This window comes from Eurosta solidaginis, chromosome 4 (assembly GCF_040869045.1).
Source record: "Eurosta solidaginis isolate ZX-2024a chromosome 4, ASM4086904v1, whole genome shotgun sequence".
Classification (NCBI taxonomy): domain Eukaryota; kingdom Metazoa; phylum Arthropoda; class Insecta; order Diptera; family Tephritidae; genus Eurosta; species Eurosta solidaginis.
This window is the reverse complement of record NC_090322.1, coordinates 160001219-160022319: the sequence shown is the minus strand read 5'-3', so window position 1 is coordinate 160022319 and position 21101 is coordinate 160001219. Positions and strand designations below refer to the sequence as shown.

General features: G+C 36.3%; 1 protein-coding gene across 12 annotated transcripts in view; it reads right to left on the bottom strand.

Moving 5' to 3' along the window:
* The window catches only part of LOC137250548 (probable serine/threonine-protein kinase dyrk2), a 106059-nt gene extending 87717 nt beyond the window's left edge, over positions 1-18342 (bottom strand). For 4 of the 12 annotated variants that reach the window (XM_067783537.1, XM_067783545.1, XM_067783536.1 and 1 more), the window contains exon 1: positions 17549-18342. The gene's annotated coding sequence lies outside the window, so the exon portion shown is untranslated. The other 8 variants (XM_067783542.1, XM_067783549.1, XM_067783546.1 and 5 more) reach the window with 5 other exon arrangements.
* Between the last annotated feature and the right edge of the window lie 2759 nt (positions 18343-21101).

Below are 21101 nucleotides of genomic sequence, written 5' to 3'. Positions count from 1 at the left end.
TTTTTTTTTATTGTTTATCTGCTGCCATGGAAACATCAGTCATAAACTATAGACGGACAGTCAAATAGACAGATGTGCGCTGGTTAATGCATTTGATGCGTGAAGTCGGAAAAAGTTTTCACCAAATGCAACATTGAACAATGAGGTTTTGAAAAGCAAATACTTTGAAAAATATTTAGATAAGTGTGTTAGTATGTACCTACCGGTATTTGTGATGATATGACTTTTTGTATTAAGTTAAATTGCCGATGACGACTTCTCGCGATTATAACGCTATCTTTTCTCTGATCTCGCGATTATTACGCTATATTTTTCTCAGAGTAGTGGACCAAAGGAATTTTTTTGTAGAGTTTAATTCATAAGCAGCGACCGCCATGATGTGGTGGTAGAGTGCTTGGCTACCACACCAAACATGCTGGTTTCAAGTCCCGGAAAATGCTACACCGAAACACATTATAGACAGGTTTTTCAATGAAAAAAAAAAATATCCTAAGCGTGGTCTACCCTCGGCGGTAGTATGGCGAAAGCTTAGATTGTATTTTTGCCTTGAAAAGCTTCTCAGCGAAAGGTTCTTCTGCTTTGCAGATGCCATTCGACGAACACGCATTTCGATATGCAAAACAAGTTACAAAAGCGTTTTCGAAAAAATTCCCATATTTGTCAAAATTTTACGAAAATTCGAATTTTGACTTAATATTTTCTGAATTTTTTTGAGTGTACAGTTTTGTAGCTCAATTGATTTTATACTATGTTCAAAAAGAAATATAAATTGAGGCAATTTCGATTTAAATTGAGTGGTGTTTATACAACTCAATTTAGCTTACACAATAGTAATTTGATAGATGGTTGGCTCAACTCTACAGCAACAACATACCTTTGTTCAGACTGTCAAAATGTGCGTGTTGGTATTAGGCAAATGGAATGAAATGAAAACATAAAACTTTGAAATTTTTGTGTGTTGTAAAAAAAAGTGTTCAATGTTTTGGTTTAATTTTAAGTTTGCCATCTTATTTTGACAATCCCTACTCCAGTGAAATAAAAAAATCAAATCAGCTGATGAGATGAGCCAACCATATAGTTGAGCCATGCGTAACTGATTTTAAATCTACTCAATAAACATACTTTACAAGGTTGAATTTGCAGTTTGAAATAATTAATTACGCAATTTTTTTTAATTGGCAATTTATTATTACAATTTATTATATGATAAATTGCGTAATAAATTGTCCAAATGGTATAAATTGCCAATTTGGTGTTTGTTTGTACATAGTATTAATCTCACAAAATGAAAATAATGGGCCTCTTAAAATTCGCTAGGTTTTTGATAGCTATTTTTCGAAGTTTGTTATATATATTTTTCCATACGAAGGTATGCATTTTCTCTTAACACAAAAAAGTAGTCACCCAATAAGTTAGTCTGTACACGGAACCAGACACATATTCCTAGGGGTATTTAGTTATGGCCGAAATAAACATGATGCGTTACCCAATGCATATATTGCCCATAAAAAACTTCCTACACTTTTTGAAATCTAAAGGGTCTCGATTCTGGTTATTCGCAAGAAAAGCAGACTACTCGCAATACCACAATGGCTGCCTTAGCGTTGTTACATAAATGTTCACCTTTTTAGATTCAGGAGTGGCATCACAGTTGGGATTATGACACCTCATAAGTAGTGAGACAGCCATGAGTTTTTTTTTACTTGAGGGTGACATAGTCCCAAGTGGCATAGTCCCAAGGTTTTGGCATCGTCTGAAACAGATATTCTATGATCCCATAGTCATGCCTTGAAATACCATACTAAGAAAAAAAATAATTTTAAATAGCAGATTACTTGATGTTGGCCCAAAAACGTAGAAAAACTACGCAGACTTTTGGCTATTCTATAGCTTATACGGCCACCTCTCGCATCTGCGCGTATGACGAGTCATCTTTGACAACCCTTTCCAGCAAGTGCTCTTCTTGAGATGTGCGGGACCCGGCGTCGCAAAATTTAGTACTTCACAAATAGCTCGCTTCCTATGTCTTGCTTGAGTTTGCCCTCAGTTTTCCACAGGTCCAGACTGATGTATTTTTTCGTGGTCTCAACCATTTCTGACTTAAGGCTCGAGCAGTTGCTGAAACTTTGCATCGACCTAGGTTAGATATTAGTGAGGCTAGCAATATGGGTCCAAAATTTAATAAATTTTTGAATTTTTATTTTTTAGATATAACAAAAAAAATTCAGTGTATATACAATTTTGTAAATGTATTGTGATTTGCACTTCAATAAAAAAGTTTTCAACAGGACTGCACATATTTATTTGGCTAAGAAGCTTATTTCTGATACAAAAAGTAAAGGTAGACTGGCGTTTAAATGTAAATATATTTTGTTTGTTTGCTGGTTCCAGAATCCACAACAAACTGCACCCTCTTGAAATTTAGCTTTAATTGTCCAACGTTTTTTTTCTTTTTTGTTTTATAAATTTTGAAAAATAGTATATCGGGACTTGCATCGCTGGCGAAAATGCATGTCAGTATACAAACATATATTATTTAGATTAGTATACAAACGTATGTATATATACATATGTACCAATGAGGTAGAACTAAAAACACAATTGCATTTAACATACCAACAAAACCAAATGCTTTCACGTCATGCCGTGATGCTTGGTTAGTTAGTTATTTACTGTAACGGAGTTTTTTTCCTCAAATACTACTGCTAGCGATTAAAGAAATATTCCAATTTTGATAAAAAATACTTGGATGTCGGAAACTGCTAATTACTACCTGGAATAGCTTAAAGCTTTCCATTGATTAGAGATGGGAATGTGGAGCAGTAAGAGATGCATATTTCCGTAATTAACTTTAATTAATTTTCAAATGACGTAAAGTATACATATATGAAGTATACGAGCGAGGTATCTTAAATATTGTAGGTAACACTGTCACATATTCTAAACAATTTCGACTTGTGGTGTTTCTTAGTTGCAATGAAAGGCCTAAACCTAAATAGACATTGATAGACGTAGCAATGGTTAGGCGTGAAAAGCTACTGGCGGAACAGGCAAACTGGTGAATTATCCAATTGAATTCCACACAAGCTACCTTCCCAGACCTAGAGGATGCATTCATCTTTTAGAAACTAGCGATATTTTCAAGTATTTACAAATTTCGGAAGTTGACAACCACGTTTGAGGATGAAAGCAATCAATGCTGATAACCCGAATTATGGAAGCGGAAATGGGTTCGGTGACAATGACCCGCAACATGGCATACATTGCATACTGCTCGAGCAAGATATTAGTTAGCAGGAACTGGTGCCTTAAGCCATAGGTCGCAAGGAGGGTGTCGCCTCACTCTACACTGAAGGGTCCAAAGAAGATCTACTAGCAATAGAGAGGATTTGTAATATCCTGTTGGCGGACTAGCGGCTATGGGATATGTATATACTCGGGTAACCAAATAGCGCTCAAGTCTGTACATTCATTCTACACGTCCTCTAACTGTAACGTCGATAACTGTAAAAGTAATTTATATGAAGCGTTCACAAGGCTAAGGCTCCAGCTATTAGCAGTAGTACAGTTTACAGATTTAAAAGTAGCAAGTAGCATGGGTCCGAGGAAGCTTCTAGTATTTGCCAAGAGGACGGAGTTATTTTATAACATAGGTCCTGGTTTCTGATAGGGGGTTTTCAGCTTGTTCGTGGAACAAATTTCTGCTAACACTATGGACTCATTCAGTCTATGTGAGGGCGTCACGGACCAGCTAGTTTAACCTAAGCAAACCAAATAGCTACAATTACAGGTCACTAGTATGACCTACACGCAGAATGAAAGGAAATGCTCTACAAAGACAACTGTAAGAGCTTTACCGAAGGGAGTTGTAAGAATATGGTCACTGATTTCCTCATCGAGTCCCCAGCCCAAGCGGATATCAGACCTGCACTTTATGGAATTCTGTGCTGTCCGATTTTAGAACGGTAACTAAATCCTTCAGAAAGCGCCAACTCATGAAAATATCGTGGCACTAAATGGCAGCAGGCCATCGAACTTTTGTTTACTTTTGCTTTGTATGTAGGTCGAATGTGGAAAAATGCCGATTTATCTGGCATAGAAACATTTGCACAGCATATATGTATGTATTTACTATGAATGCATGTAACATTAAAGAAATTTTGACAGTGATATGTAAATACATAAATATTAACAAGTGGAACAGAACAACAAAGTGTTGCACGCTTGGAAAAGAGACACACGCAAAGAAGGTCACTCCAAATTTTTTCGTTGTTTTCTTTGGCTTTTTGGCGCCAAAGATAGTTTAGTGAATTTGCGTTTCCTATTGTATATTTATGTTGTTCGAACATTTTTTTGAGTAAATGAACATATGAGCACACATAGGGGCCAGAGGTGATCTAAAGCAGATGTCTCTATCATGTGTTTTTTTTTTTTTTTGTAATAAGGAACATTAAGCGCTCCATTGGCAAGTCGATTCTGTACTCGTCTCTGTTATTGTTGTTGTTTAACAGAATAAAAACACTACCCCATAGGTTTGGAGAGTTTCGCCAAAATCGGCTCTCCTTAGCGAACCAATATCCTTATCTTATTTTTGCCTCTAACCTTGTTTAGTCTTTTTACTTTTCTTATTACTTTATATTAGGACCGTTCCATTGAGTTATCGAGCTCTGGTTCACGAATACATCTCATTGAAACGATCTGGATCATTTTTATGAAAGCTGGCACCACTAATATAAAAAATTTGTTTTGTTGATGGTGGTGGTCCACATTCTCTTTTCCCTAACAGTGAAATTTATTTTATTAACATTTAAATAGTTTCACACGTAAACAAACTTTTATTTTCCTTACAGTTTCTTCAAGTTGTTTACTCTTTCCGTGTTTTTGCTTTTAAATATGGCGAAATCTTTTATGTATACACATTCATATGTACACATATTTATTTCAGTGCTACCAACTCAAAAGTGGTTAGCTGTCAAAAAATCTACTACAGAAAACAAAACGAACAGAACTGCTATACGGATCAGAAATTGAACCAGATGAGTGGAGAGAAGAACTAAAATGAAACTGGGCCACGCAAAATTCACATTTTTTTTGGAATTTTCGTACTTTATCCTGCAATATCACTTTGTTGTTGTGGTTTTGTAGTGATAAAGACACTAACCGAAGGCCCTGGGCATTGTTATCGATGTCCATGGCCCATTGCGGGATACAAATTCTGTGCGTTCCAGAAACAAGCACCATTAAGTTACAAGCCCGACTATCTCGGAACGATTTAATATGAACTCTTTAAACCTTCCAGGCCACCCTCCCCTCAGTAGCTAGTGAGGTTTTCTTGCGCCCGGGACAAAGTATACGAGATTATAAAAGTAAGTAATTCTGACGGAGTTTTGTTCAATTTCTTTTCTACTGCGAAGTAATATTTTCCAGAAATCAGTTATAATAAAAATACAAATTGTCCAGGAAGTTCTGCTTTGCAAACCATTTGACGCCCCCTGTGAGTAGCACCCTGGGCAAGTTGACGGAGTAAGTCCCATTTTCAAAAATTTTATAAATTCTCTTTTATTTTTACTCAAACTCAACACGCAAACCAAGGTTCATTACCTTATTGATCTTTGGTAATGAATTATACCGTTTTTTTTTTTTTTTTTAGTTTTTCTAAATTTTCGATAACGAAAAATCAGGCGTAGATTTCGCCTATTTTCGATATGTATTCTATGTCCAGATAAGTCTTTATACTAAATTTCGTAACGATATCTCAATTTTTACTCAAGTTATTGGGTAAGCGGACGAACGGACGGACATGACCCAATCCAAATCTTTTTCGTTGCTGATAATTTTGATTTCAGGAAGTCTATATCTATCTCGATTCCTATGTGCCATCACGTACCACCGTTAAGCAATCAAAGTTATTAGATCCTTGTTTACAAGTACACGCCTGGTGTATAAATTGGCAAGCAAAATGTTGTTTATAATTTATTAACAACTGTAGCACCGGAAATATTTTTGGAATGTATTCATGATTTATCCCAGTAAAAATTTTTTTTAAATTTAAATTTTAAAGTATTTGAATATAAATTACATTCTCGAATTTCAAGGGTTTCTTCTTAAATATATAACTTTACACGATTATAGTGACAGACTATATATATGCTACCAAGAAGCTTATTTTTGGTGTAGACTTTGTATTCAAGAGAGTCAAAATACTAGTACTTCATTCAACTGTTTGTCAACATGCTAAACCTAACAGTACACTGAAAGAAAAAGACTGGTAAAATCAACCGAAATACGGGTCAATTCAACCGAAATTTCTGTAAATTTTTATCCATCGCAACAAATGTAGTGGTAGTCAAATGAACAAAAAAAAGTTGTTACGACAGATTTGTACGAAAGTACCTATGTTGCGGCATTTGCAAGGCAGATCTTTTCACTGAGATCTTTTCATGATAGAAATACACTTGGAGTGCTTGCGAACAGTGCCGAGAGGCGACCCCGCTTAGGAAAATTTTCTTCTAATTGAAAAACCTTATTTCTAAAATTTTTATGTTGCTTTGCCCGGGGTGTGAACCCAGGGTCTTCGGTGTGCTAGGCGGAGCACGCTACCATCACACCACGGCGGCCGCCATATACATACGTAAATATGTGCATACATATAGTACACAGTATACATAAGTACAAAGTAGAGAGCGCAGTGAGCGTAAAATTCTCTTTGAAATTTGCTCATGTATTGACTGTTGATCGCTGTTGAAATGACCAGTGAGATCAGTTGTGTTAACAAAAAAAATCAGTTAGATTGATTAGGAATCTGTCAATTTTACAGAATTATGTTAACTTAAGAGCGACAATTTCTCTTCTGTTGAAATGACTAAACTAATTTGTTCGCTTGGCAAAGAACTCGGTTGAATTAACCATAATTAGATCAATTTCACCGAATCTCCGTTAAGTCAGGAACAACAGAACCGATTTGTTGATTTTACTAGCAGCATTTCTTTCAGTGTAAGCGCATAATTAGTAGTTCATGGGTTAAAAATGCTGCGCCTTCATATTTGGAAATAAATAATTTCCTGTTGTTCATTGGGAGACCTAAAAACCTTCATACATGCGTACACAGGTAAATCGCACGGTTGGCCTCCTTTGGATCAGCAATGGTGGTTGATTTTTGAAATTAAACTTTTTTGAACACAAATAAACGAAACACTTGAATGACTGCTTAATTGTAGATAAATATGTTTGAAACAAGTAAGGACGGGACTGTGTTCGGCTGTGCTGAAGACTCCATACCTTTCATGAATGTGACGGAACAATAATCTTATCCCATTCGTAATATCCAAATAATCGGCTGTATAAGATAAGAAATTTATAGTGAATAGATGTACATACCAAGCGATTTTTAAGATAAATATAAAATAAAAAATAGTTAAGTACTAGTGTGAGGATGCAAAGTTTCACGTTTTTTGTGGCCTGCATGTAAAAACTATGACCACGGATCACTTATTTCAACAATATGTGACCTAAACGTAAGTATTTGATGAAATTTGAAGCCATAAAAGAGGGAGCAGAAATGACAGTTTATATGGGGTATATACTATATATACGACAGATCTCAATGATTTTTTCAGACAACAATGTATGCTATATACATAAGCATTCGGTGAAATTTGAAGCTCCTAGATGTTTAAATGGAGCAGAAATCACGAAAAGATTCTTATCTGAACAATAGGTTGTATGAGATATATACTATATGTATATACCACCGATCTGTACAATTTTTCAGGAAACAATTAATGCTCTATACGTAAGCATTCGGTGAAATTTGAAGCCTCTGGCTCTTAAAATGGGGTAGTAATTACGAAAAGTTTCTTATCTGAAAAATCGGTTGTGGGGGATATATGCTATATACTACCGATCTCATCCATTTTTTCAGACAACAATATGTGCAATATACGAAAGCATATGGTGAAGTTTGGAGCTTCAATCTGTTAAATTGAGAAAGATATGACAAAAATCCTCTTTTTATGAAAAATCGGTTGTATGGAGGATATATGCTATAGTGGTCCGATCAGACCGGTTCCGACAAGTGTCTAATCGGACACCTAAGTACACCCGCTCACCAAATTTTATCAAGATATCTCTAAAATTGAGGGACTAGTTTGCATACAAACAGACAGACGGACAGGGCTATATCAATTTAGGTCCTCATCCTGACCATTTTGGTATACTTATTGGTGGGTCTATCTATTTTCCTGACAATTTTGAGATTCGTAACGAAGTTAATATACCATTTCATTTTCATGAAAGGTATAAAAATATGTATATACAATGTTGGTGTCAAGTTAATAATTTGAGAAGATTGAGTCACACTATTGCTGTTCGCAGATGCTTTTGTATACATACAAACAAATATAAAGTTTACAAACAAACAGCTGAGTATGTTGAAATAAGGCCAGTGATAAAAAAATTTTAGTTTGACTGATAAACGCTGTTTTGTTTGGCTGCACACAACTTGCGGTATTTTGATGGCGTAGGAATGTGAGCCCTTCAAGTTGAAAGAAATTAGGATTAAATCTTAAATGTATATTTGTTTCAAACTTAACTTTATTTAAAAGTTTAAGAATCTAACTAACTTAAAAGATAATGATCGTGGATTTTTCGCATAAACATACTCGCTGATTTATTCGGTCCCGCAAAGACTCTACATCGGCATGCCAGTCTAAGTTATACAATAAATTAAAAACAGGGACCCGTTTTAATAGTTATTTTCTTTTTTTGAGTCTAAAAAGTCCTGGTTAAAAAATGGTCCTAGACGAAGATTTGTGTGATCCAGGGTATCTATACCCATTGAATTTTAGTGACGAATCATGCGTCTTTCTTATTTTTCAAAAAAAGCCACAAATAAAAGTAAAATCCGTACTTTTGTTTTATGAGTCCGAAAATAAGAGTTAAATCCGGACTTTTATTTTTTTTTTAAAGACAAATAAAATTCCGGCCCTATAACTGTGAAAACGAATTATTTACCAATAGATGCTTCTAAATGTGTTGATTTGAAACCTCAATGCTCATTAGAAACTTTTTGTTAGTAATACCAGAAATTTGTCACAGAAAAACTAAAACAACTCAACTTATTTTTTCCATAGTAAACTCGCATCTTTCTTTTTACTATAAGTTTTGATCCAATCAAGATATTGCCTCGAAATTTGATACACCGCTTTCTGTTGAAACAAGAAGGATTCTGTATGAAAAAAATTCGTTTCATTTGGAAGCGGCGTTTCATAGTAATAGGGCAGGACTTGTATTCTGTCCTTGAAAAATAAAATTTCAGGAGTATTTTTAATTTTCGAATTTATAAAACAAAAGTTCGCATTTTATAATTTCTTCTCGGCCGAAAAAGAAGAGCTAGCAAATAATTTTTTCTGGAAGACTTTTACTATAAAATAAATAACAGTTTGGGTCCCTGGTTAAATGTATAAGATGCCAGCTAGCAATCCTTGCTTAGAATCAATTGTTTAAGTTAAGTGACGCGAGGTTCGAAAGGTTAAAAATACTCGTATCTGCGGTCCGATTTGGCTCATATTTAAAACAAACATTACATACAGTCCGGTAGAATAACATCAAAATACTTTGGAGTTCGAGGACTTAGATTGTAAAAAATTGCCAGGAAAGACTCCTTGTAATAATGAGTCACTAAATGAACTAAAAAGAATGAGAAATAATAGGCAATTAAGATTAAAAACTTGAAAATAAAATAATAAAAGAATTTTTTTTTAAGGTAAACGGTTTTATTCAAAACAATACTTACTTTAAGTAATAATAATACTAAAAGCTAAAAAATAATTAAGTAGGTCCTAGGTAATAGCCATCATTCTCCTCATCAATCTTGGGCGTTGATCAGACAATTAAATAAAAGCGTTGGGCGTGTGAAATTTCTAAACATGTGAGGCGTAGCCATAACCTGATTAAGGTTCAGTTGGTTTTACTTATGATTATCAATAGAAATTTTACGCGTCCAATGCTTTTATTTAATTGTCTGATCAACGCCCTAGATTGCTGAGGAGTGTGATGACTAGAACCTAGAACCTACCTAATTATTTTCTAGCTTTTAGTATTATTATTACTTAGTGTCAGTATTGTTTTCAATAAAACCGTTTAACTTAAAATTTTTTTTTTTAATTATTTTATTGAAGACGAATTTCGGAAAACAGAGAAATTGCTATAATGCCAATGGCTCGATCTCTTCATATAAGCTGGTTTGTCAAGAAAAAATTGATTTTGAGTATTACGTGGAAAGTCAATGAAAATAGCTTAACTTTGTACAGTTGCGAACACGAATATAGAAGTGAGTATTTTTACTCGCTTTTTCTCTCTGAAGACTGGCGCCAATTGGTCACACCAAGGCATTTTAAATCGTTTTCTACCTGGTCCTTCCAACGAAGTGGGGCCGCCCTCTTCCTCTGCTTCCATAGGCTGGTTCCGATAGAAACACTTTCTTAGTCGGAGCGTCATCTTTCATTCGCATACCATAGCCTAGCCAGCGCAGCCGCTGGGTTTTAATTCGCTGGTCTATATTCATGTCTGCGTATAGCTCGTACAGCTCATCGTTAAATTTTCTTCGGTACTCGCCATCGCCAACGCGTAGAGGTCCATAAATATTTCGAAGAACTTTGCTCTCGAACACTCCCACAACCGTTTCATCTGATGCTGCACCATATAGCAGGACGGGTACGATAAGTGACTTGTAGAGCAAGATTTTCGTTTACCGAGGGAGAACTTTATTTTTCAAAACTTTATTTCTGGTTCCCAAATAAACAAAGTCGTTTATTTTTCCAATAAATTTAAGTCTAAGAAAGTACATGCAGTATGTATCTCAAAATTCAGATTGATTTTTGACAGTTTTTTGTATGGAAAACGCCATTCCGAATAAAAAAACAATACGAGTTTTGAGATACCTATAACTTGTACTTCGGTAGATAAAATTGATGGGACTGCAAAACGGCATAATCAAAAATCTGAAAATTTCTCAAATTTTCCTGAGATAAGTATAGTTTAAGTTGCAAAATTCATGGGCATTTTTCCTAATTTATCAAAAATAGAAAAAAGGGTTTAGCTGACGAAGTTTGATACAAATTTCCCTTGCTTTTTTCGTGTTTTTATTTACAAATAATAAGAATATTTTATGAATGCTATCCAGTCTTAATATATTTCCCAGCATCTTTACATACAAATGTATACAACAAGTAATGTTGATATTTTTGTTATTGTTTTTGTAATCCATATCATCAGATTACTTGCTTGGGTTACCTTAACTAGGTTTACTATTTCTTTTTGTAAATTTTTCAGCAACAGCGTATTGTTTAATTCGATATCTGTTTTGCTTTCCTTGTTACACTTTTTCGCAATCAAGTAGTTTTATTTACTTAATTTAAATTTAATAAGTTCATCACGAAGATCTAGATGAAGCGCTATGGCAGATGAGAATGAAGCGCTATGGCATTTAGTTAAGGGCTATAAAATTACTAAAGCGCATGCGCACTACTGATTAGTGAAACTATAAGCTAAGCATGCGTTGATTTATATTTGAAGCTAGACTTTTGTTTGCCTGCGACTTTGCGACTATAATCTTAGTTTTCCAAGTAGTAAGATGAGCCCGAAATACTTTCGCTTCAATCTGGCTTAAGAATAGAACATGGAGTGAGTCCCGTGCAAAAATAGCGAGTACTCCATGCATTCATGTATGGAGTACTCGCTATGGACCAAGCGAGTGCTCCAAAATTAACCACAATTCATACAAAAAATATGGTCCAATTAACATTGCGATGTCCTAGGACTGGGCCATATCGCTCATTTGCTGCAACGTCGTCATAACTCAAAAAACACAATTTTCCAGGGGAACCATTCAAAGATTTTAACTGTCATATGTTGCGCATTTAAAGGAATATTTTCATTTTTATAAGACGTGCTAAATTTTAAACTGATCGCGAAGATTTTTTTATACAACATAGATCATGATATTGGGTACGTTTATATGTTATTAACTCAAAAGTCATGTTTTTTGAGTTATGACGACGTTGCAGTAAATGAGCGATATACTCCAGCTCAGCATTACATCAGAGTAATCCATGGAGTACCCACAGTCCAATAAACATCGTGTAGTGATTACAATCGTTAAAAACGAGCAATGATCGGCTTACAATATGTTCGTGTAGAAACATGAGTTGGTCCATTGTTGCATTACAGTGGAGTATAATGGTAAGTACTCCAGTGGACCACATGATACAACGATTTTTGCAGGGTCGATTATTCTACTACGTTAACCTCCATGTAGCTGTGGCTCGAATGGGAGTTCGCAGTAAACTCAAACATACCGCACGTAATTGAATTGAATTCTAAGCCATTATAACCCCATGCATTAAGGTAAAATAATTTCTGTAGGCCGCCTGTTATCAATTTTCGGCTAGAAAGATATCGGTATCATATATGAGGTAGCACCTAATAAGATTTTTCATAGCTGACTCAAGGCCCCTTCATACAAAAGCAGACTATAGATGCCCGTCGGTACTCCATAATTAATTATACCCATCCGTGACATTTGCCGTGAATATTACTAAGAACCAGAAACCAGGTAGCCCTAGCATTCCTAGACCCCACTTGATCTTATCACAATCGATCTCATAGCTTTAATTGCCGTTAGAGTCTCCGAGTAGATGTTAACTTCGCTAACCGTGGCACCACTGCATAGTAGTCTATCCACTTATAAGACATTACAGTCAATGGATAACATCCACTTTTGTATCGATCTTCGATGGGATCTTTCCCCCAATTCCTCTCTAGAAAAGTGAATGCGATGAAGCCGCTACAAGGGGCGAATTGTCGACACGCAATCGTCTGTTTTATTTGGAATAAATATTACAAAGCCTGATCGACGCCCAGGTCGCAGACGCCTTGCTGGTAATATCCACCGTATGAGTACTGCAGTCACCATCCAGCTCTGTCGTTGTATATACAAAAATTTTAGTAATGCTCACCGACTCCAGAGGTGTATCGGCTTGGCGGATACCTTCTTTTAACAGCAGTGAACGAATCTGGGCAGATACCTCAGCTCTTGAAATGATCACAGGCACTAAACGATTTTCTAGATCTATGCTAAATACTAAGTTTCCAAGACAGCTTTCTATCCTGGATACCTAACGCCATCACAAAGCACCAGCGCTACATCGTTAATTGCTTTACTGGAGTTGACAGCAATTTCATATGATAAACCACCTATTTACCGTGTCCAGATAGCCCTGTATAGCGACGCGTAGGGTGTCCAGAAATCTACCCCACACCAATATTACCAGTTCCTCTGCATAGGCCACCACTGGGAAGTCACTGGATTCGAGGTCACTTACTACTATAACCCAAACTAGAGGAGACAGTACACCACTTGTGGCCTGCCTATGTACATAGGTTAGGTAAGGTTGATAGAGCGTTCATAGCAACTTCCTACACTTCCACTTGGCGATATTTTCTTTCATTGTGAACGCCCCCAGTGAGTGGTGAGTGTCGGTAAGTTCTTTGACCAGATTACTTGCTAGTAGTCCTCAAGGGACCACTTGATTTCTTTGATGTACTTAAGTAGCAGCGAAAGTTCCAATTTACCAACCTCTACAAGTATTTCTAAAGACTTTGAGCCCAGAAATCAAATTCGTCTGACTGCAGTCATGTGTAGTCATGGACATAGGCATGTAAAGTAATAAATTTCCTCCTCATTCTGAAAGCCTCTTCATTGAGAGCTTGTTGGCACTGGCCACCGTCGGAACATCGATGCATTAGCGCAATGACCTATCATGACACCCAACCGTAAAAACGCTTACTACAGATATTATTCAGGATATAACCCAACGGTTGTCGTACATAGGTGTCCGCCGCGCTTATGTTCGCTACGGAACCTATCCTGGTCATCTCATCTACAAATACATTTCTTTCAATATTGCCGCGCGCAGAGACCTATCGCGATGAGATGTTTAGATGCTTAGTGGACGCCAGCCAGGCTCGATACCTCCGAACGATATCTAACTTTACCACGTTGGATTCTAATGGCTTTAAGGCTGCCTGGCTGGTACGATTGATGTACTTGCTGATGCTTTGAGCACAGTCTAGCTTCGGATTGCTTTATCATTCTCGACCCATCTGTGTATATTGTAAGCATCTGTACATTTTTCTCTCAATTGTGGTCAACGCCGCTGTGAGAATTTTGTGGCAAAGAAGTTGGTTTATCAATTCAACTGGACCCCTCTCGACCACTATACCAACCAGGGCTCTTTTGATAATCAATGTAAGGATATTCGAGAAAGGTAGGCAGAGCAAACTATTCGAGTTTTTGACACGCCTGCACATTAGCTTCCCAAAGCAGTCGGTTCTATGTACCGGAGCGACTCGGGATTTTTCCCGACCAAGGGCTGTCATTTCAGTATAACCCCATTTAATTTGTTGCGTCCTTCCCACAAATTGTCATCCTCCCAGCAGATACTTGCAGCGGGACTGCGCCATACTCTCCTGCTCCGGGAAAGTATCGAACCCAATCTGGGTCCTACACCTGACCCCGGTCCTGAGAAAGGGTTTTGCTGCGTATGCCGGAAAAGAATCTTTTTAGGACGGCCACACTCTTGTCAGTGTGTCACGTGCAAGGGATATTTGCATCGGACAGGTTGTTCTAGACTAGAATCCAAAACCTGACGTTTTCGTAAAACTGCTAAAACAACAAAAGCAATAACCGCCAAATGGGTTAGCCTTATCGCTCGTGCCGATTTCGAACTTCGATAGCTTATAACCATGCTTTTGGGCTTGTTTCGAAAAATGGACAAAATCTCCTAGCAAAAATTTGTTTTCTGCAATGTCCAGACAAAATAAAATTTGAGTTAATAAGACATTATTTTTATACCGTTAATGAAAGTGGAAATGTATATTAAGGTTGGTCCTATTTTTGAAAATGGTAAGCCCTAACAGAAGTATCCTGTAATGCAAAGTCCGGACATCTTTTCTGGGCTCCCTGTCATAAAATAATAGATAGTAACGAGAAGCCCGATGATGGTACAGCACTCGATAAATCGGCGTTAGAAGTCCCAGTCCGTTTGGGAGAAATCAAAAGGAGATAGGAGTTGCATAGGATCCATCGAGCAGGGGAGGCGGGACAAATGCGCGCAGCTGCAAAATTTCTAAGATCATGTCCAAATCCTATGACGTTAGACTCACAAAGGTGATTATATCTCTAAAGGGACAAGACTTAAGGCTCACGATGGGCATACTTACTGGAAACTGCCTTCTAACGTCACATACTTATGAGTAAGGACTCATTAGTAACAGCAAGTGTAGGAAGTGTGATCTGCATGAAGAAACGTTCGAGCACGTTCTGTGTTCGTGTCCTGCGCTCGCCAGGTCCAGGCTCCAACTACTAGGGGCGGCAGAGTTGCCAGATTTCGAGGCAGCAATTAAGCCAGATCCTAGAAAACTTCTAGTATTTACTAAGAGGACGAAGTTATTATATAACATAAGTCCTGATGCCTAATTGGGGGTTTCCGTTTGGTCGTCAAACGAATTCTGATAACACTATGTACACACACAGACTATGTGAAGTCTTAATGGACTGGCCAGTTCAACATAACCTAAGCCCTTAAAGAGTCTTTCACCAATAAGCATACTGAAATGATCAGAATCACGAGCGGTGTTGGTATAGCAATGTCCGTATGTTTCGAACGCAAACTCGTCCCTTAATTTTCGACATATCTTGATGAAATTTAGTGGTTTAATGTTACATATGGATGTACGATTGTATGTCGGAACCAACCAGATCGGCCCTCTATAGCATATATCTGCCATACATCTGAGTTTTCAAATGCAAAGATTTTCGCCATTTCTTCCATATCTTAACGGTTGTAAGCAGATTTTTACGTATCTATATACTCGTTTGTATATACATTGTTTTATGGAGAAATCATCAAGATCGGTTGAATACCTATATAATATATCTCCCATACAACCCAATGTTCAAATAAAAGAGTTTGCGGCATTTCTGTCTCATTTTAGCAGATATAAGCATGAAATTTCACCAGATGCTTACATATATGGCATATATTAAAAAAATAAATAAATGTAAGGCGCGATAACCTCCGAAGAGATTTTAGGCCGAGCTTTTCTTCCATATATTATTGCCTGACAAAATCTAAAGATCGGTCACATATATAAAACGATATACAAACGATTGTTCAAATAAAATGCTTTTCGCCATTTCTCCCATATTTTAACAGACGTAAGTTTGTAATTTCGAGGAATATTTAGAATAAGGTGCCACGATTTTCCAACTTTTCTTTTTTTCGAGGGGTGGCGGGGGTCCTAAAAATCACAAAATTATCATCCGCAACTCTAGGAAACTCTTAGTTTATGAAATATAAGCCTTTTAATACATCAATAGTGTATGTTTGTTTGCATTTATGTCGACGTGCCACCACCTTATAATGTTCTACCAAGATAAAAAGATATTGTTGCGGAGCTGGCAACACTATTCACCACCGTCATTTGTTTAATTGCAACAACGAAAAAAGCGACATAGTACCGACGGGTTTTCCGCGAATAGCTTTTAAACGGGATAAAAAAAAATGTTTCTGCTTTCGGATTCTGAATCTTGACGCAAATACGCGTCTTTTGATACCGCTATCGACATGTGCGACCCAAATTTTAAGTGCAGGACTTAAGTTGAAATTTTACTAAATTTGGAAATTAAAAAGGTTATATTTCATAAACTAAGAGTTTCCTAGAGTTGCGGATGATAATTTTGTGATTTTTAGGACCCCCTCTTCCCCTACAAATCAGCAAAAGTTTGAAAATCGGGGCACCTTATATAAAATCCAGCCCGTAATTTCTCCAGATGGTAACGTACACGACATTTGTTGTTGTCTTAAAAAATCATCGGGATCGGTGGTATTTATAATATATAATAATAATATAATAATAATATATTTCATAAACGATTGTTCAGATAAAAGGATTTTCGAATTTCTTCCTTACACTTAGACCTAGGAGCGTGATATTACATCGGTCAAATACATAACATATATTCCATACAACAGATTATTCAGATAAGAGGGTTTTCGTAATTTCTGCCTCATTTTAATAGCTAGAAATTTTACCAGACGCTTACATATATGGCACATATTATTGTCTAGAAAAATCTACAAGATCGGTGGTATATATAAGATATATCTCATACATCCAATTGTTCAAATAAAATGGTTTTCGGTCTTCGAACTTCCTTATATTAAGAGCTAGAAGCGGGATATTTTACCAGATGCTAACGTATGCGACATTCTTTGCTGTCTGAAAAATCCACCAATATCGGTCGTATATTGTATAATATATATCCCATACAACCGATTGTTCAGATATAATGAATATTTGCAATTTGATCAATTTATTCAGCTCCATTCACGAAAAGTGTAAGGTCTCCGACACAGAAAGCACTGTCTTTTCTTGTTTAATTTGCTTAAAGTTTTTTCTTGTTCCTACACTTTTTTTCTCTTACCGAATGGTTAACTCCATCACTAGTCAGACATGACACGTACACAAAAAAAGTTAAAAAAAAAAATTGTTGTTTTGTATTTTATGTTTCCAAAAGCACAAAAATTTACACGTGTCAGTGCACGTATCGAAATAGCATAAATTGCAACAACAATAAAAGTTGTCACCACAGGCAAAATGAAATGCCAGCAAACCCACAATTAACAAAAAAATTTCTTAATATGCAATATGTTGTTTGCTTTTAAATTTTTTGTGTTTTATGGGTACGGCTTTGCTAAATTTTTTCTTATCTTTTATTCATATTTTTTGCATATTTGCGATTTTTTCCACTAAACTAAAACTGCTTAACTTTTTTAAATTTTTAATTATTAGTTTTTTTCCTTTACACTCATAAACTCCAGCCAAAACAAGCAAACAGCAAAATTTTTATGTGGTAAAAAAACAACAGAATTTATGCATTAGCACACATACAAAACTTGTGGAATGCCGCCTCCTTGTGCCGCAATAGCAACGCTTTTACCAACAAAGTCAGCGTAGCGCTCTCACGTTCTTGTTCACTTGGAAATCGTATTAGAAAAAAAAAGAAACTTCAAACACTCACTAAATTAAAAACAAAAATATAATACTATTTATTAATTTCAAAAGAAACGATCATTTTTTTTGGTGTACATATGTAGATAAATCGCGCCTGTTATACATACAAACATGTATGTATGTAATTAAAATTGAGTCTCGCTTAACACTACTTAAATAAAAAAGCATGCAAACACAACGAAAAGCTAAAATCAACTAAACTTAACCGAATTGATCGTCAAAGGAAGGAGCAATGAAATGCGCCAAACAAAATGTGGTAATACAATGGGAAAGTGGTAGTAGCGGCGTACAAGTTGCTCACTGGAAAGTTTTATTCTCTTTTCCAATTGCTAATTTGCTGAGAGATTATAGCAGCATTAAAATGCCGAGCACACTTTGTTTCGGAATGCGCGATCACTGTGAGTAGCTGAATAGAAGAATAATTTTATTATTATACCGGTTCGCGGTTTCGTTACAGTGCTTTCAAAACTGCCAAGCTACATATGTACATAGGTAGATATAAAATACAAGGCGAGCCAAAACACACATCTAAATATTTTTCGATTATGCTTTTTGAATAAATAGTTTTTATATATGTAGGTACATAGATCTGATAAAAAAAACGCGCCACTAACACATGGTTAGTTCCCAATAAACATTTTTGTTGGAAATTGGTTTGAGGTCAAATGGAAATCCAACTCGTTTTCCAAATTCCAATGTTTATTATCCATTGTACATCCATTGGAGAACCAACTCATTCTCAAACAAAACGGCACATTTTTTATACGTAAATAATTTCAGTTCTCCACTTGAGAAATTATTTGATATAAATTTGAACTCCAACATCAATCTCCAATTGGATTCAAGTGAAAAAGAAAACTCTTCTAGAATTAAATTTCCCAACCCAATTGAATAAAAATAACAGCATTGTATATAAATTTGGTTTCAGTTTAATAGAATAAACATAAATTAAAATAAATAGTAATTCATTTTACATATTTAATAATTAATTAAATGTATTTAAAAATTTTAAGTAATTGTATTCATTAATTAGATTCTTGCAAAATTTTAAAAATTCTTTGCACCAAAGCTGAGATATTTTTTTTCGTGCAGGCTCCATTGGCAAACTTTCAATTGTTGGCGAGGGCTCCGACAGCAAAACCACCAGCTGCCTTACCTCACTTCTAATTTTCTTGCTTCTATGCATTTTAATAGTTGCACATATGTACATATATTTAATTAATTAAATACTTACAATATTAAAATTGGATACTTCCCCGAAATATATCAATTAATTCACTTTTTCAGTTTCACTGCTATCACTGCTATCCAATCTTTTGACAGATTATTGGACAGCATTGCCACACACATAAATGAATAAACGCGTTACCATCTGAAAAAATTTTAAGTAATACATAATACCTCAAACTGACCTCCAAGAGCACTCAATTTGAAAACAAACTTTGGAAAAACGACTTGATCTTCAATTGTTGTAAAAGTTGGATTTCCATTTGAGAACTACATATTTCTCAAAGGTTGGAAAAAAGTTGTACCTGTGCATATTGGGTTATAGAACAATACTATTAGGGTAGATATACCAGTAACCGGACACCCCCCAGTAACCGGACATTTTTCACTTTAGGCTAGGTTTATGATCGAGCGTAATCGCATCACGCGATGCGACGAGAATCGCTGTTAGCGATCAATTATATTAGTGCATATTAGAGGTTTACGCCGATCATTTTATCGGCGGCGGCGGCGTGAGCGGCGCGCCGGCGTACGCCGGTGTTCTTACTTTAAAAAGCTTGATTTTTCTATTTAAAAATATAATATTTAGGAAAGGTTTTGTATGTATGTATTTAAGGAAAGCAACGTGTTGGCCATTTCGGAAATATCCGGGGTTTTTGCCTCAAGATCTCGCAGACCGTTCAAAAATTTTCAGGAGTAGCTCCTTGACGAGGGATTGTCCCTTGTTCACTTACTCCAGAGGGGCTTCGAACCTAACCCCGGTCTTTGGAATTGATACTGCTGCGTCTGCTGGAAAGAAATGGAGATACATAAAATAGTCACACTTTTGTTTGTATATCTCGTGCAAAGCGTAGTTTCACACCTAGGGTTAAAACCTAATAATCATCGCGAACACAATCTCTTTAAATCATTTGTGGCTCCTTGGCGGTCATGCACAAAGGCGACTTATTGTTGCTATTAATGATCTATATATATTTTTCGACTGTTTTTAAAAGCTACAATTCCCGATGTGCGAACAGTAGCAATCCCGACGACCAGTCGCTAACACGCCTCCTGACCTTCACACCATATGCCAGCACAGAAGCTGTAGGACTGCGACTTCGAACTCATGCTTTTGTCGACGTCACTTTCCTAGAAGCTCTAGGTGTTGCTCCGAAGACTTTCTAACGGTTATTTTTGTCGCGCTATGCTGCCGAGCTACACCAGAGAAACACCTTGAAACGTTAGTGAGTAACTATTCGGGCAAGGATGTCGCCCTCGAAATGATAAGCAGTATAAGTGGATGTCATTGCGGAATGGGTGAAAATCGTATAATCCTCGGCGCATCTACATAATTAAAATTTTACAAGGACCCTGGATAAAATTTTTTAAATTTAGACCAAAGTTTGCAGACGTTTGTGTTCACAACATTGATTTCAATAGTCTTCGTTAAATCAAAACGATATTTTAGAATGAAGTCAACCGATTTTAAGTTGAAAGATGTTAACTGCTGTTTTCCGGACTTATGATGTAACAGCTCATTATGGATGACCCCGTAGCTTCAGTTTTCAGATTAGTTCGACTGTCCACTACGTTAGGGTAGTAGCACACACGGTCATTAGTTCGACTGTCTTGGGAAAACTTTTGCTTCACCACTTTGAGTGTTCTTGCGAAGGAGAAAGCCTCGCCTGGTATAAGGAGCCGTAACGTGTAGGTGATATTTAAACTTGGTTGATAGGCTATAATCAGCGTGATTA